Source organism: Calonectris borealis, chromosome 5 (assembly GCF_964195595.1).
Source record: "Calonectris borealis chromosome 5, bCalBor7.hap1.2, whole genome shotgun sequence".
NCBI classification, from domain to species: domain Eukaryota; kingdom Metazoa; phylum Chordata; class Aves; order Procellariiformes; family Procellariidae; genus Calonectris; species Calonectris borealis.
In genome coordinates, this window is record NC_134316.1 from 41,231,396 (window position 1) to 41,250,323 (window position 18,928).

At 38.9% G+C, this 18,928-nt stretch overlaps 1 protein-coding gene across 5 annotated transcripts in view; it reads right to left on the bottom strand.

The window, feature by feature from the left end:
• Positions 1 to 18,928, bottom strand: part of NUMB (NUMB endocytic adaptor protein) — a 96,895-nt gene that overhangs the window by 47,685 nt on the left and 30,282 nt on the right. For 2 of the 5 annotated variants that reach the window (XM_075152004.1, XM_075152001.1), the window contains exon 2: positions 887 to 989. The exons of 2 other annotated variants lie outside the window; for them this stretch is intronic. The gene's annotated coding sequence lies outside the window, so the exon portion shown is untranslated. Of the gene's footprint in view, positions 1 to 886; positions 3,729 to 18,928 lie in introns of those variants that run through there. One more of the 5 variants, XM_075152006.1, reaches the window with a different exon arrangement.

The window sequence follows — 18,928 nt, forward strand, 5'->3', positions numbered from 1 at the left end:
CTCAATAAGCCTAGCAACACAAAAAAGTTCACTTTCACATAAAAGATGGGCAGAATCTTCTTAGAGAACTCACTCTGGTGTCCAGTATAGCTACTGTGGTTGACTTGTAGGAATATAAATTTTTCTTCACAGAAATATTCTTATTTGTTATATTAGGAATTAATGTTAACATTTGTATACCTGTACAGTGCAAGTTTTGAGTTGTTCCATAACTCTTTTCTCATAATAGCTCTTTGCAAAACATTACCGGGAACTAACAGGATTATTTCCCAAATCTCTTTGCTTTACATAAATGTAATCAAATCAGAAGCTAGCTTAACGAAGTCAGATACAAAACTATAAATTCTTTTAAGTACACAGGATGCAATGTTTTCTGAATTCTCCCACCACTTAAATACCTTGAAAAATATTCTGCATCCTCTCTAGAGTCCAATACAAGCCACGTGTTTCATCATTCACAGAAGAACTCACAAGATGTTTAAGGAATCTGTCACCATAGTCCCTATGAGAGGTGTCTAAACAGGGTATTCTAACACAATTCCAGCTTTCTGGTACAATTTTGTATATACACAACTAGTATTCCTTATGATTACAGCACGTAAAACCTCATTTCAAGCCTAACATTTCCCATGTCTGCTTACTGCGGACAGCCTTAAGAAGATCCAAGCACAACTTCAGTGGCACGCTTACTCAGTGATTTTGAAAATCAGATATAGCAACATAACTAAAGAGATGATATCTTTTAAAAGCATTTAACTTCATAAAATCCTGACCTATGTAATGTGTGGCAAAAAATTCCCCAACCCCAAGTGTCATAGAATCAGTTACCAGAACATGATATTCATATGACAGTAGCAAGAATATGTTGACTTGATGACTGACTTACTTTTTTTCCTCAGGTTCTGCAACAGTAGTTTTCTTAAAAATCCCTCTCTCTTGAAGCTATAACCTTGACTCCATGGATATACAAAAAAATATGAACCTATGGGCTGAAAAAAAAAACAGATGAGAAAGTCAAGTCCAATACGGGCTAGAAAAGGTTTCATCTGAGAACTTGCGTCCTTTCCTCTCTGTACCTCAAAAGCCAATGGATTTTTAGATTATTTCAAGTGCTTTTTTTAAAAAACAACCGCACTATCTGAAATTGTTACACCATTATACCAACTTGCCACAACTCCAGTCAAGGCAGGTTTTTCCTTTGCTCCTGGAAACAGACCTGAAGCTTCTCAGACCTATGCCAAAACCTTTTATCTTACTAATTTCAATGTCTGCATATTTTCAGTTGGGGGTAACGGGGCGGGGGAGGCGGGGGGGAGAGGAATCAATCTCAATGGAATTGGGCAGGATTTTGGTGGGGGGGATTTTCCTGGTCCAAAAAAATTAAGGGATAAAAAGACAAATCAATCAGACTGCATTTAAGGTTTGGGTTTTGTTTTTGTGTTTTTTTGTTTTGGTTTTTTTTTTTTTTTTTAAGAACGCCAAGTCAAGTTTTTCAGATCGGCTCTTATAAACAGATGCATACTTCCCTCCCTACTGCCTCTTCCTATCACTTGACATTTAAAGCCTTTTGCTTATAAGGATAGTAATGTTTGTCTGTATGGAGGCAGTAGATAGGAATTTAACTGCTATTGCTACGAAATCTCACAGGCGCTATTTTTTGAAATACTGATAGTTATCTCTCAGACATTTCCTTTCACAGAAGTCACCAGGTTTCATTATGATCACTAAAATTAGTAACACATTATTGCTGACCAGCAATAAGATACTATGAATCCACAATTACACGCTTAGTGAGAACTATCACATACAGGTTGAGATGTCTACAAATCCAGGAGTCCACACCCAAACTGGTTATTTATACTCCCATTAGACTCAGTGGAGAGAAAAAACAGTTCAGTTATACAAACCTAACTTTAAGTGTACCTAACAATGAAAATATATTTCTCTAAACAAATAACTCAGTAGACATCCAAACAGATCGTTTCCACCTTTTTCGCCTAATATCAAATTAATAAATACAAAATTGCTCCATGACAACGAAGATTTTTTTAAAGAAAACATTAATCAAGAAATGGAAGCAGTATGTTCAATTCTCTAACAATCTAGTCAAAATACTTGGTCTTTCCAGCACTACAATGAGATCTTAATTCCAGCCTGTAGACAACATTTAAACCAGTTAGTCCAATATAACAACCTCTAGTATAGAGGGGGGAAAAAAAAAATTATCTCATTTCATTACCTGAGACAGACTGTTCCAAACTAGTAAAACTACTTTACCTACTAACCGCACTGCAAGCGCTCACATCAGCATTTCAGCTTCCAGTCAAAATTAAATCTATAGTAATTTAGTGCACAAGCCAAGCCTTTGGCTTGGAATATAATGGATTCAGCCTTACTGTACCACCTTCCTGGTCATAAAGTATTGGGATCTCAATTCAACTTTTTTCTGTTAGCTTTCTCTTCCCCACATTAATTCCAACTGTTAGCATACAGGTTTTATTATCTCTCTCAAGATCAGCATGGACTTTCTGGTACAATACGGACAAGTACTACAAACAAACATGCATTAAAAGCCAGAACAAGCCTTTGCATGTATGTTTTCCTTACAAATTGTACGGACATCTCAAAATGGATTTTAAGAAAAGGCCACAATGTGCATCCTAATACCAATAGTTTAAAATAACCTTCACGTAATAATAAACAACCTCCTCTGAAATGGTCTGTAGAATCTAGAAATTAAGATCAAAAGTGTTCCCATGCTCTTAGTCCAGCAAGACACAGAACATTTATTAGTGAGACGAAATTAAACCAACAGCAATTTAATGGTTGATCAATAATACATTCAAAAGACAAAGTTAAGATCTCAAAATGCTAGTGCTGCCTTTCAGGGTCCCAGTTTATCTATAGAGGGAGCCAAGACTATCACCTTCTTCCACAAACACCGAAATTCCATAAATATTCACATTTGCAAAACTCCTGTTTTGCCATTACTCATGGACAGTTCTCCCACCTAACGGTTTCTAAACCACTGTATTCATTTTAGCCCTGATTTGCAAATAAACAGTCAATTTAAGAAAAAACAGCAGAAGAGCATGAAAAAGTGCCTTCTATTTCAGCAAAAGCTTCAAATGAAAGGATAATTACAAGCAATATCTGCTGAATTAAGTCAGAAATATCTCAAGCCAGTCAGAAATATCAGTAAAGCAGATTTTGTCAGTGAAAGCCAGGTAAGAGCTACAGAAATATTGCCTATTTTACTGCAGTTGAGCACCTATTAGCTTTACTTAAAATAAGCTGCCAGCTGAGACATGGACAAAAAGACAAAGATGTTCATTATTTGAACAAATTGAGCTCTTGGCTTTCTTGTTACTGTTTTTCAAATCCAGGAAGAAAGTCCAATATTAACATCACGCTGAACTACAGAAGTAAGTACAGAGAATACAGATCCCTACAACTGTCCTCACATTAGTTATGTTACTGGTATAGAAATTACCTCCCTCACTCCTGCCACGATCTTAAGCAAAATAGGATCCTGTTTATCATACATGGGATCACGCTTCCATCTCTTTCAGATAAACGTATCCCACAGCCACGCAGCAGGTCTTGTTCTCCCAGAGGGAGATCAGGCTGCCCATGAGTCAGTACCAGAGTACAGGCAGGGCTGCCGAGAACAGCGGCAATTCAGCAGCTCCGCTGATGCCACCAGTCCTCACGAGCACACCAGTCCGACTGAAGGACCTCCGCCAGGCTGGAACTGTGAAATCCACTGATGTCTCTCACCTTTCTAAATCAGCTGTTGTTCACTACAGTAAAGCAGCTACAACGACCTACTGCAGAGTTTGGTGGCAGAAAGAGAGAGTGCCAAAAAGTGCATTGCCCAGAAATAACACACGCTGGAAAACCACGTGGCTGCAGTAGCCTTGAGTCATATACGAGCTGTCATCTTCCCAACTTTAAACTGCTTGGCAAAGGAACAAGAGAAGTCAAACAGGAAACAACCAGGAAAATTGTCTTCATTCTCACTGGCCCTCATGTTTATCAGAGCAATCAATGAAGCTTCAAGCTCAGCACAGACAGAAATACCACCCAACGACTCTGAAATCCTGCACCCACCAGCAGCCTTTCCACGTCTGCAGCACAGCACGCTGCTACCAGTCACTCCTCAAAACCAGACACAGCACGGAGCAAGCAGCAAATCAAAGTAACCAAGTCATCACTCGCAGGAGTTTCCTCTGAACAACATTTTCAGATTCCACCATTGCCATATTGTGCATTGCCTGCCGGTGGATGACCACAGTGGCAAGCAACAAATTTCACTCCTGGTATGAATGAGTTTGACACAGAAGCAGTATGAGCTCTACAGCCTGGGCAAGTAGGAAATCCTGCTGCTGCTGCCCAGGCTGGTAGATTAAATCATGCGCCTTGTTCTCCTTACCAAGACGGCATCACATCACCTTACTTCCACAGAGGACAGCTGCTTCCTGGGATGGCAACTGAGCTTGGGAGCAGACGACATGATGAAGAGGAAAGCAGTCTGGAAACGCCTGCAGTGTAACAGCTGGCACCTAGCAGCCCGGCAGGCATGACAGGGACACGGTGCAAAGGATACTGGATATTATGCTGCCAGGGTCACACAACCATAAAAGTCAAAACTATGTTATCTTCACCAGTGACAGGGTCCACTGATTCGAGCAACACCTTGAATAAACTCAATTATTCTGGCAGGTGACTGTAGTGTAACTACTCCATTCATAGATCACCATTCTTAACAGTGCCCTCTGCCTTCCCTTTCTAAGTCCAGAATCCATTAAAAAAAAAAAGTCTATTCCTTACAGAATGTGCAGTTGTCCCTTATAAAATAGGCAGTGTATAGGACATTGATAATATGGATACCACCATTTTGAATGTCATTAAAATTATGTGCGAGACACTACCACCTTCCTTCACAGGGAATCAATTATACATTCCTCAATTATCCTACAATTCCTCTATGTACATTAAACTTCACCTTATTTACTACAGTCACAGGAATGGAACTTACGAGCAGGGGATGCAAACAGCGAGTCTGTGACATAGTTACTGAATTGAGATAAAAAGCCACCTTATTCCACTCTAGGAAAATCAGATCTCCTGAGAAGTTGGCATAATCCCTTCTTGCTGGCAAGTTCCACAAGAGTGGATCTTGACCACAACCCCCGGGGGACCACGCATCATCTTATGTCCCTTTGAGATTACCACAGCCAAATGTTCACTTGGCCAGAAAACATTACTGCACATGGCAGAACTTAGAAAGTCCACTCAAACTACACTGTTGTTCCAGCAGCTTTAGCAATCTTCACCCCTGGTTAACTGATGGCAACGAGTCTCTTGCAAACGTACAACAACAAAGCACTAACAAACAAAGGTTGTCTACATCAGAATGGGTAGGGTCTCCCTAAGTGCATTTTCTAGCACTTGCTGGGTCCAAATACCTCACATTACTTCTTAAAGGACAGATTTCATTTCAAAGGCTGATTGTCCATCAGGTGCCACTTATCTGTATTACAGTGCCGTTCTTCTACTCTGCTTATGGTTTGTTCTGTATCTTCCCAGCTCAAACTTCACCTCCTGAGATCATCTACACAGCAGCATCTTACCTGCAGCTTTCTGGAGCTGCACACATCGCACCAAACAAACAGCTACCACTATTAAAGGCAGTGGTCTCCTCCAGTAGTAGTATTTTCTGGAAAAGGGTTCTCAGACAAGAACTACGGAACTCCTCATCTCTCTATAAGAGGTTTCTTTTGACATTTGTAGCAGCCTAGCTTACCACTGTAAATAGAGATGCTGAAAGCATTTATATAAAGCCTTCCTTTCTAAATACAAGCATTTCATCACACAGTTTTCCCAGCATCAAGACTTGAGAAGTTGGATTCCTACTCAGAAAGAGCAGCATCACAGAACTCATATAAATCAGGAGGAGAAAAAGCCAAGTAGCTATTACATGTTTCTCTGGCCAATTTAGCCTCATGACAGTAAAATTATGCAAGTGTCTACAGGCATTTGAATTACATGCCTCAAAAAGTACTGTTGGAAGCCACAAACCACCCTTCCTCACACCAAGCATATTTAAGAGTTGTGCCACACTGATTTTATCCCCGTAGTTTGGCAAAGTTGATAAACTCACAATTATTACCCAAAAAGATCAATCACCTATGCAATAACATGTTCTTCAGTTATTTACACTCAGTATTTTACATAAATAAGGCTTCTTCAATGAAATTTATCAAGCTGCAAAAGTAGTAACATAAGAATTCGCAAGGCCAGCCAAATTTAGTCACTCAAATCTCTCCTGTTAAGGAGAGCTGAAGTATTTGAACAAGTTCAGAGTTTTTAATGAGTTTTATATTCTTATTGTTCCCTCACTGTCTATGAGAAAATACTCTATAGAGGCCACATTTGCAAAAATCAGATTCTCCTTTTCCACCTCTCTCTATTGTGAAATATGACCACTGGAAGTTGACCTCCAGCACTGTTTATACAGGGATTATATAGAAATATTTCTATAAAGCACACAGTGTCTGACTATACAAACCGACAGAACTTTCTTAGCCTTTCCAAGTCTTGAGTCGTAAGTTTGAGTGATGCCAACACTATTAAGTGACAACAGTTTCCAGTACACTCATATTCATGTTGCCTGTTGGGAGTTCCTTTTTGCAAGAAGGAGCTGCAGTCCATGCATCATGTCTGACAGCTACTGTGGGTTTTCTTTTTCCATGCTCAGTCCTCATTTTCTTTCCCATACTTAGTTCTTCTGTGTTCAACCTTAACTCATGGCTGAGTCCTGTCTTGGTCAGTCAACTTGCATTTTAGAAGCTTCTGAAGACTAAACATTACAGTCATGCTGGCTGGAAGCAGAGTTACTGGTGTTACAAGATGAAACCTCCTTAACCCTGAAGCAATAGCAGAAAGGATGAAATTCAGCGTACCTAGCATTCTAAACCCCAAAGCTGAAAAGCAACCACAACTACGGAAATTTTTATTCCCATGACTCACAATATTTTAAAAATGTATTGGGTTTGCGAACAACACCAGGCCTTTCTTATTACTCATGTAACTTCTCTCTCCCTCAAACCTTGCAAAAAAAGAACTAAAGAGGAAGGTGACAAAATAACTTCAGAGTCTGGAATGAAATGCTTTTCATAGCCTCTAACATGAACCTCTAAACTGCGACAGGCTGCTGTAACAAAGCCAAGACAACCGAGGCTATCTTGGATTGTCCTACAACCACACCCAGGAATGCAACGCATGCCAAAACTCAACAGTTGGTCACTGACGTAGGCGCAGGAGGAATCACAATGTGCACTGAATCAGTTTCTCAGCGCTGGAATAATACATTTAGGTGGGTTTGCTATAAATATCTACTTCTGTAGATATAGGAGGAGATTGGAGCTGTATGTAGGAGACCCAAATATTAATTACACACTGAAGAAAGTTTCAGCAATATAAAATAAGAAGACGAGATTCAGGAAGTGGAAGAAATCAGGAGTTTGGGCTACAGACAAATTCCCCCGTATATTACATACTGATGCATGCAACCCTGTTACTGAATTTATCTTTTCTAGATAAAACAAGTAAAATTTGTGTGAAAAAATACATTAACTGGTAGCAGACTGCCCTGTAACACAAGACATAAGGATGAAGACAAAACATAAGTGTGTGTGACATACTGCTGGGCTGGGCTAAGGAGCACCAGCAGCCTCCCTGGAGGTGCGAGTTTTGTACTGCAAACCCAACTCTGCCGCAAGAGGCATTTCCATGTTTTCTGTCTCAGAGAGGGGCTGAAGACTTGCAGTTGCTCCGCCTCATTCCTGTCCTGCTTCTGCAGTGAAAAATCATAATATAGGTTACTAATTTGACAACGCACTCAGACTGAATACATGTTTTATTAAAATGAACTTCTATAATCCCTGATCTAGTGGTAATTTCCAGAATAATTGAGATTAATCTTTAAAAGTTTCAGTATTTCAAATAGCATGAGTTAAAACTTGGACACCAGTGCAGATAAGCCAATTCCATCCTTCCTTTATCATCTAATAAGGCAAAAGATCCAAAAGGATCTGAATGACCAGGTAAGTTAACTTCACAGAACATACCTAGAATCTGCCCATACTTAAGGTCCTATTCATAGATGAACACACATATGATCTGCTCCAGTTTTTGCAGTTTAATTGTTTTTACTCCAGTTTTTTTTTTTCTTTAATTGTTTTTTGGGGGGCATGTTGTTCTACTAAGAATATTTTTACTTTTCAAAATATTCTCTGTAGTTAAGTGACTTCTACTAAGCAGGATTTTTGCAAATTTTATTATTGTTAAGGCCCTCTTCTGGAAGCCACCCTGGACTTATGAAACAATTAAAATCTGAATAGATTTTTAAAAAATAATCTTAAATTTTACAAGAGTCAGAACATCTAAAGCAAGCTTGTACATTTTTTTCCTAAAGGAGTAGAGGATTGTGCGGGACAGGGTATTTGACATACTGATTTCCCTGATGCTGGATAGAAGGTTAGATAGCATTCCTAAAATATTGCATAGTCTTGAGGTTCACAGTAAGAGGCTATATTTCCTGCTGGGTAATAATATTACGTTACACAAAAACGGTTATGTTGGTAAAATTAAAATAGCTACAACACGTGAAGCTCTCGGCAGAGCTCCCCTTCTGTCTGGAGGGAGACTCCAGAAGGGAGTAAGGGAATTGCAATACACCCGCAAGAGAGATGACTGAACACCTCTGTAAAACCTAAGCATCCCAGGTTGATGCACATTATGTGAAGTTAATCCATGCTCACCCCAGTGCAAAATCAGACCCGAGTCCTCCGACTCTAACTCTCCTTCACACAATTATTTTGGGAATGGGGAAGAAAAGAAACGGTGTGCTTTTTGAAGGTATAGTTACCCACAGATTATGGGATCAGGCAATGCGTTTCAGTATTACTGACTATTCATTATGTCCTAGGTCTGGGGAGATAAAAATTAAGAAAATAAGGATTAAAACGTGAGTAAAAAGAAATTACTTCATCATTAGCACAGTTATTGCTAAGAGGCACCTTATCTAGCTTTTAAGGTGGCTACTATCGACAGGCATCACAGAAGAAATAGATTTTGAGTAGAAATCTGAATATTAATAGCACTATGGATCCGTTTATTGAGTATGATGTTTAAAAGCAAATCCAAGTAAGGCTTAAGTCTTCAAACTAGAGAAACATTGAAATTTATCTACTAAATACAATGTAAAAATCCCCAGTGTTTATTTAATACATTTCAAGGTTCAAACTGTTTCAACATATCAGTAACTAGTAACCAATTTCCTGAATCCATTGTAAGTGGTTAAAGATTCCCACTATGAGTACAATTATAAACGTTATTTAAAGATCTCACTAAATTTAAAGGTTTTGGTAGAGATGAGTTCAGAGAAATGGAAAAGCACTTCTACATGATGTTCTCAGCTACATTAGGATGTACATTTAAAAAAGGAATAAACTTCCTGAGGATGCCTCGCAATTCATTTACAATCTTTCACAGAATCTCTCAAATTTTAAAACTCACAAAAATCTTAAGGTAAAAAGATGTGGTATTCAGTTTTTAGGAAATGAAGGGGAAGTTCACAAGCTTAGTTCAGGGAATAAACACATTACTTAACTGGTCAAAGTAAGCAGAACTAACCGAGGGTACATTGTCGTACCTAATTCAATCAGAAGTGCTAACAAATACCTCATTTAATAATTTGAATGCAGTCCACCCAGGATTTGAAAAGAAAAGCCTCCTATGAAACACTCACTTTTACCTATAGCATGAAGTTGTTGGTTTCCATAGCACTTAACTTACCATTTGAAAAAAACGCCTGTTGTTTTAAGTCGTCCACCGATTACTACCCACACAGACTTGGCCAGTTACGCTACACACAAATAAATCCAGATGATACAATTCTCCAAAATTCAGAGCATGAAAAGGTAAACCTCTGCAAGACAGAGAGCGTACGGCGAGAATGCGGCTGTGACACAGGCTTCGTCGGACAGACTGCCCCGAGACACTCCCTGCAAATCCTCTTCGCCGCCCACATCCCCTCGCGTTAGGTACACAGACGTGACACGCCACGGGAAGGGCATGGACAGCCTTCCTTCGGGGTCAGGTACACCGATACGCTTCTGGGAAACCTAAACAAACTGGGCATGGCCTTGGGTCAAAATAAAGGCTACGTCCGCAGTACCAAACTTGGATCTGTAAGACACCGCGGTGCACACAAACCGGAGCCACGTTCAGCTGTCTGGTTTTGCGCAGGTTTTGGTAACACCTGACTCCCAAGCAAACATTTTGTAAGAGACTATTACAATCATAATACATTAGGACATCTCTATTAGAGGCAGTAGCTAAACTAGCACAGCTTACCGTGACTGCCATTTATTACATTCCATCAGAAGCAGGACTGACACTGTCTATGTAAAGTTAAAAATAAAATCTACTGAACTCCTTTTTTGTGTTCTGCAGTTAACGTGCTCATAAACTCCATCCTTCCGTAACGGAGAATGGAAACCAGCGGTTTTTAGCAGGCAATAACAGTCCTGTTCTTGGATACTACAACACAAGTGAGACTTCAATGACACCACAGCTTTTCTGCAAAGCCTGAGCAATTGCCTCAGTGGGACAGGCCACCGCAGGTTCCTTGCTCCATCTCTACAGGAGATGTCTCATTTACCTCTGCATCTTCAAGGCGTGCGCAAGGCTTAGCCAGCTCAAGCTGTGCTCACTGATAACCTAAGAAAACTTGCAAAAACAACTGGCAAGGAGCAGGGTAACGTCCAGAGCAAAACATTTCAAATAGACTCTTGGGTATGTAAACTGTGTAGCATGTTTAGTTCTATAAAATGAATTGAGTGTTATACGTGAATCCTGCTTTCACCTGTGGTGCCCATGCTTGTCGTATGACTGATAGAGCTACTTTACTCTTCAGCATGCACCTATAAAAATAACTGTGCAGAAAAAAGGATCTCTAGGTGTACTAATAAGACAGTTACAAGCCTAGACAGCAGGAAGTTTCAGCCTATTTCAAGGGAGCGTAATACTTAACGGAAGCATAAAGGTCTACAATTACACAGTTAAGTCCCAATATACATTTTTACAAGATTACAGCTGGAAAATTTCACCTGTCCTGAGAAGGAAAGAAGCCAAAAGGCAGAAGAGATATTGAGACAGCCATGAAAACATTCTCAGAATTTCTCATATCAGCCTTGAATTACAACAGTCACTGGTGGTCTTTGTGCCCCCTCAAACCCCTCAAAATATTCAGTCAACATGGTTTATCTAGACAGTAAAGACTGGAGCAAACATCTGGACTAAGTATCTCTGGAAAAGGGGTCTGCAAATACTTACAAATATTTTTTTTTTTTTAATGTCAGAAAACAAAAAACCATTTTTGGTTGTAACTACCAGGGTTGTTTGATATTGGTATACGCCAGCCTCTGCATTTTTGTCCAGTTTTCTTAAATAAACTTACCTATTCCACCATGCCAGGCACAAGCCAAGGCTTGTACACTGGATTAAAAGCACAGGAGTAGAACCCTGTATGACTGTATGAACCCTGTATGAGCTGTTACTGGGTTTGGAGAGATCAAGTAATAAGATGCACGTGTCCTGGAAGAGTAGGGACTAATTATCCATCTGAAAATTAGAGGACACCCAGCTGCAAACAGCCTGCTTCACCAAAGAGAGCATAAAAGTGAGGATTCCCAGAGAGCAGCTCTGTTACTGTAGGAAGTGACATACTGCTGCCATCCGTCAAGTTGCACCAGCCTTACTGACACACGCTGTTGCATGACAAAAAAGTCCACTCCAATGTACATACCTCTTTTTCTAGATACTTTCTGTAAACTGTCCCATCCGTTTTCAATTGCACATGTAGTTATTTGATAAGAGCACTTCTCTGGATTACTATTTCTCTTCTCACATTAAGGCGTTAAGCAGCCCCCAATCAGCAGAACAGTATAGCTATAACTGGAGAAGTGATTTTGCCTTGTAACTGCATCAAATCTAATTTTTTGTAAAAAGCTTTAAATTCAATACCTCAATCTTATTTTAAGATAAAAATTCAGAGTCCAAATTTAACACTGAACAATGAATTTTTGCCAACATATGCTTTTTTTTTTTTAAACTAGGAAAAGGATTTTACAGGTTCTAAATTCTGACTACCTAGCCACAGAAGAGGAACATCATCATGAGTTTATACCCACGCACAAAAAAAATTGCTTTCAAATAGTGTTACATGAGATGACAAATTACATCTGGAATTTCAGGCCCTTGAGAGATTTCTCAAAAGCAACACAGAAAAAATGCACAAGCTATACAGTATCAAGATACCATTTATTATGTAGGAGCTCATCAGCAATTTGGGGGTTGTTTTGTTTTTACATATCCAAAGCTGTTAAGATCGTTATGCACCATCTACTGTATACTCCACATCTAGTTTATTTGACCAGTTCAGTTTACTGGCTGGTACAAAAGGCTTTATCACATCTGCACCCTTTCCTGCAAGGAGGAGGCACATCTTTATCTAAACCGAGCTAAGCAGGATGAATGGGATTAAAAAGGAAACATTACTCAGCCTTACTGGTATTTTATCTCTCAGTATCTCTTAAATGTGATCTAAAGTTTATCATGGCATCTGCTTAACCCTATCAAAAGGCTGGTAATTCCCCTTGAAAAAAAAGTTTGACGAGCTACTGTGAAAATCCAACACAAGTCTAAAACGCTTTTTGCTATGGTAGGAAAGAGTATAATAAGCAAAACAAGCCCCTCCTTCAATTTGTATAAAGGTTATGGAGCAGGGGGAAGGGGAGAGAGTAAAACACCACTTTTCTCTGATACCAGTGCTTTAACTTTCTGTCAAATGCATGGAAAAAGTACATACATGCACCAAGTCAACCTGTAAACTAAAGAACATAGGTTGATGTAAACATCATTGGGGAGCAAAATGCTTCCTGAGGATTCATAAAATCATCACTCCCATTCGCAAAGTGGACAGGAACCTGATCAACCTGAAGAGATGCAGTTTTAATCCCAGACTAAAGTATACTGTAAAATTTACATAGACTGCAATTCTCATTGCCAAGGGGCGGGGGGGGGGGGGGGGGGAAGTAGCAAGTATTATTTAATTTGAGATTCCAAAAGCTATTCTTACAGTTACAGAATTTAAGTTGAGTTTTAGGTAAAACAGTCCGACCCCTTCCCAAAAGCTGGGGCAGCAGAGGCAGTGACTCCAAGACGACATATTTATAGCACACAGAACCCACATACCACTAGTTATTCTATAATTAAACACCAAAACAAGATGCTATTATGAACACAATGTCTCTGACAACATACCACGTTCAGATGGACACTGAAATATCTTTTAGATAACTGAACTCAATCTAATCTGGAGTTGGTATTTCCTGGCCAATGATGACTAACTCTAAACCATCATTAAGTATCAGGAAATACCCACCCCCAACATCAATTAGTATTTAAACATATACCAAAGTGTTATGTTTTGAACACATTCACTCATAGCGAAATATCCTATAAGCAAATGTGAGGGAAAACAAACTTTCCACCAGACTTAAGGTAACCAAAGTACAAAATCAAGTCCTAATATTAATAGCAAAAACTAAGTTAGGGCCAGACTTCCAGCTCGCTTAACTTGTAAAGTTTCGCTGCAGAATAGCGCTGGGCTCTTACACACTCTTCTCTCACTCCCTTCACCCTCACACAAAAACACGTTCCTGAATTAAATCAATCCAAATCACTACTATGCTTGGGATTATGGGTTAAAGAAGAGCTTGGACTAGTACTGTATGTACTTTGCACAGTGAGGACAAAGGGCTTCAGAGAGCTCCACGCTGCTCCGCTGTGCCCTTCCGTCACAGCCTCCCAGGTGGACTGCCCCCAACGCACGCAAAGAAGAGAGACAGACGAAAGCTCCTCTCTGCAAACTCCGGCCTCAAGGAGAATTCATGCCTTTTCATCTCCATTTTCCGTTCCATTAAAAACAGCAGAAAAAGAAAGCACTTCTCAGCTAAAAAAAAAAAAAAAAAAACAACCCACGGTATCAATCCAGCAACTGAAAGGCAACATCACATTTATATTCAGGAAGGCTCGGAAGTGGACAATTGTCCTCTTCATTTCTGTACAAACCAAAATTAAAGACTCTCAGTAGGAAAGTCACAGCTATAATCCCCTCTTCCCCATCTCCCTGAAGGTACTAACAGGAAATTTTCATCACAGTAGCCAACACACCACTATGTTGTGAATATTAAATCTAATCCAAATAGCCTACCCACCCTGCCTCCCATGGTTTCCTCTCCTATCCTTTTTCCATCTTTTTTTTCCCCTTAAAGGGAAAAGATTCGCTTTACAGCTGCCACGAGTGCACCAAAATTACGTCTAGTTTACTTAGAATTACAAAATAATGATAATTCCTGATGAAATTTTTAGGTGCTATTAATTACTGTATCATTTTTTCTATTAGAATTCTACATATTTATCTTCAGTTGGCATGAGGCTTTCTGCAAATCAGCCACTTCTTAATTAAATCCTAAATTCCTAGCAAGTATCAGTACTTAAAACTTCTACCTTGAAGCAAGTCAACAGCTTTATATCAACAATGATTTTGTTTCAAAGGACATTCTGGTCAGTAGAGTCTACTGCGTGAATAGCCTAGCCTTTTTTTTTTTTAAAAAAAAAAAAAGCATGAAAAATCAAACCTCTTATGAAAATTGATATTCATTCCCAACCCTCCTCCCAAAAGAAGCAACCACTTATCAAACCATTGCATTAGATCTTCTGGCAGCACTTTTAGTTGTAATCAGAGATCAGATTTACATTCAGATCTTAGGGGAAAAAACCAACACCACCACAGCATGACACACACAACCCCCTTCATAATTTCATTTTAATTTACAAAGACAGCTCCTTTGCACGAGGAGCTGAAAGCATGCTATATGTCATCAGTAAAATGGGATCCAGCTTTTTCGGAGAACACTTTCAAGACAGATTTTCTAGACCAGCACCCCATAAGCAGAGTGCTACACCTGGAAAAAAACATTAAACTGCTGGTTCAGAATTTAGTGTGCAGACCAGTGAGCAAAGAAGCCCAATCTTCATTAGCTGGCATGGTACCTCCTGCATTCTTTCTGTCAAGTAGTTCTTGAAATGTTACATCCATGCCACTGAAATTAAACTAGTGACACTCCTTCGAATTGGGAAACGTAAGTAATGAGCAGCAGTAATCCAAGTAATCCAGAAGCAGCGCTCACCTAACACCAACTCACAGCCCCATAAGGACAGAAGGGTGGTGCTCCACAGAAGAAAGTTCACAAGGAGACTTCGAGCAGAAAACACAGCTTTAAAAACAAACCAAAAAAATCCTCACCAATCCAGCCCTCTAATTTCACTATAAAGTTGTTTACAAGTCAGTCTATATAGATGTGAGGGATGTAAATTAAGAGTCACGATTTGGGGTGAAAAAAAAGAGAAAAAAAGGAAAACTGGAAAAAACCAAAAAACACCCCTCAACATTTATCTTGCTACGTTTAAAACAGCTGTGTCACACGGAGTAAAACAACCTGCTAAACTATATCTACAAAGCAAGGGTAGAGTTTTAAACTGGTTAGTACAAAGGTCTTCAAGAAATTGAGCTTTCATAAATTACAGCTTTGCACACACACTCCAGTTTACAACATGGACTTTGTAAGGACTTGATGCTTTTGTAGTGACGTGTTTCTGAGCATACAACAATATGAGGAAGTGTTGTAGCCGATACCCCTCTTCTCTGCAGACAATCACGTATCAAAGGTGCATCATTGTTTAAAATGGCTCCAGTTCTTAAGGATGAAGATCTATTCCCTGTCCTGCCTTGACCTCAAGGGAGGGACACACTGTCCTCCAAAACATCCTGTCAGGAAAGCAGTACAAGCGTGCAAATTTGGAGATTAGGATAATAAATACAGTTTTGCTAGTTACTTATTTTGGCTTCCAAAAAAATTATTGTCTAAGAACACCGAGGCTTTTCTAACCAAGTCTTGTCCACTTCAGAAATCCTGGTGAACATGTCCACTTCTGCAGCTGCAGGGAACTAGGAACAATGTATTTGTTAAGCTCTGTATGTGGTAGTCTTGTGTGAAAGCTTCCATTTGTTCCATCCATTCTGTTTTGAAGTTACATGTTTCCTGAAATTGGTTTAGCAGAACAAAATATTTATTTGCTATTTCTTCCAATATAGAGATTTGGAATTTATCAGCATATAGTCCAGGTCTGTTCACTAAGGAAACTGTATTCACCCGTTTAGGAAAGATGGGATGTTTTCTGCTTTTGTGGCTTTTTCTGTGTTTCCTTTTTTAGGACTACATCCCCGAAACCGCGAGAAGATGCTCATGACATAAGGAACAGGGTCAACAAGTATTTTGATCAGGCACATTTTCCCTGTTTCCTAGTACAGGCACCACATCCTTACAGAACAAGCTGTTTAGGTCAATTATAAACTGCAGGGCTCCTAAATGAGCCAGTAATATTTTACCAATTTCCCTTCTAAGTAAAATTACTGCTTTACTGGTCAAAAAGTCTTATCTTCTCAAGTACACAGTTAACAAAAAGATTGGCCCAGAGTACTTGAATGACTACTTAAAAACACAGTAAAACCACATTTGATTATTAGACCTTTATATTTAGTTACTATTTCTCTCCAAGATGGAGCACTGATCTCTACATTTTTCTTGAATTTCATACAAATGGAGAGCATTGAGCAAACAAGCAACAGTATTTCTATCTTTTTTTAGTAAAATGTCTACTGAAAAACTACATAAAAGCTTCATTCAGTGAGATTTGGTTTAGTGCTATAAACCCTTAAAAATGTTTACTGGAGTGAGACAGTTGGACGAGCTTGCTCTCATATTTAGTTCAATTACCAAGTGCCAGCAATCAGTTGGCATTTCTAGATATTTGCATTTGAAAGTGAGATGGGAAAGAAAAAAAGCTGGCAGATGAGATCTCAAACAGTTAATATTTTTTCCAGCTCAAGCTCTTAATACATTAGATAACACTCATTACCTCAGTTTTTAACATCAGATTAAAATAACAGCTAAGAATTTGAGGGGCAGAATGTCATTTTATCAAATAGCAAAGAGAACTGTGCAAGCGACACACAGCAAAACACAGAGCCAAGTCACTGAGTCAAAATCTGAGTTTGCGTGTATTAAATCCTAGTTCAAACAGTGAAGCACACTTACATACTGTACTTTTTACACGATGACAAAGCAAATCACATAATCCAGACTGAATAAGCCAGATGACAAGATTTACAGATTCCGGTTACATTCCTTATAATACGTACACACCCTTTCCTACAAAGCAAAGCAAGACTGAGATCCCTATTTTTCAGGAACTAAAAGTATTGCTAATTCACAAATGCTATTTTAAATAGAGATGAAATATGTTAGGAGATAGAAAAGATTCATAAACATAAATTTTTAGAAAGCGCAGCTATATTATGAGCGGCTACTTGGGTTTTGTACAAACTTGCAGCAAAAAAAAATTGACTTCTTCAAAGAGTTGTTACAAAACTGTTTTGCTTTCATTGTATTTTTAGGGTTCAGCTTAAATTGCACTGAGCAAGATCTAAGTGCAAAAGTTAGCTCTTGAGATCCAATTTCAGTTTGAGCAAAGTTTATCAAAAAACCTTGGCTGAATTTTTATAACCTCCTGGACTGCTTACCTGCTTGTAATGCTATGGTTCACATATTACACTGTGCCATAATTACCTCTATTTTAAATGAGAAACCACCTCTGTTAAAACACTTAGCTGTATTGCCACTTCAGGACCTTCAGCAAACTACACAGCAGTTGCTCTACTGCACATATCAGGGAGACGACTGACTACTATCCCTTTAAAAAGAAAATCAACCCCATTTAATTCCTGCTTGAATCTAGACATCTGGAATCAAGTATATACATGAGGAAGAACCATACAGCTGCAACTGTATAAATATTTTTCTTATCAATTCCCTGCCAAGAGCATCTCACAATTCTAAGATCAATTTCATAAGAAATAAAACAAAGGTCACACAGGCAGACAGGTTTCTAGAATTTAGGTATTCACTTTGGAATAAGTGACAGGTATTCCAGGGCCAACATATAGTCTCATCTTGAATCAAATTTTCCAGATTTTGTTTCCTATGAACTTCTGGGGTGGAGCTAGTGTCTCCTTAAATTGGCATAATGATTATCACTGATTTTATCATAAGAATTTCTGGCATCCACTTCAAATAACAATCCAGCAGACAACACACATTCCAGCTTGCATTATTAGGATTAAAACAGGAACCTCTTTCCATTGACATACTCCTTCCAACCAGGATTATCTAAGCAATTGCCAAACTGATTGCAATTGATTGCAGTATGATGATGCATAGGCACTTAGGCATATTTATCAACAGAAAATGCTGCAGCAAATTTAAGTCTTCAGAAGATTGATTTATAAGTAAGCTTGAGAACGCCCCTTTAAAAGTGGTTATAAAACAGTACCTTGGAATCCATAGAGCATATGGAACAGTATTTCTAGATTCAGTACACTAGGAGAGACTTTTTTTTTTTGTTAAACCTCCAGCCAACCAGCCTGCCTTCTGCCTTCTCATACAAAATTGTGATACTTGTGCAACTTCATTATCTAAACGAATACATGTGGACATCAATCACTGATGCACTCATAAAATCCACTCTTAGCTGTGCCAAATCTGCCAAGCCAACATAAGTAAAAAGATAACCACAGAAGCCCGTGAAGGTGTTGTGTGTATAGATAAACATCCGCGTCAAGTATTAGTGGCACCAAATTAAAATTTTTCTTTGCATAATCACATTAATCAAG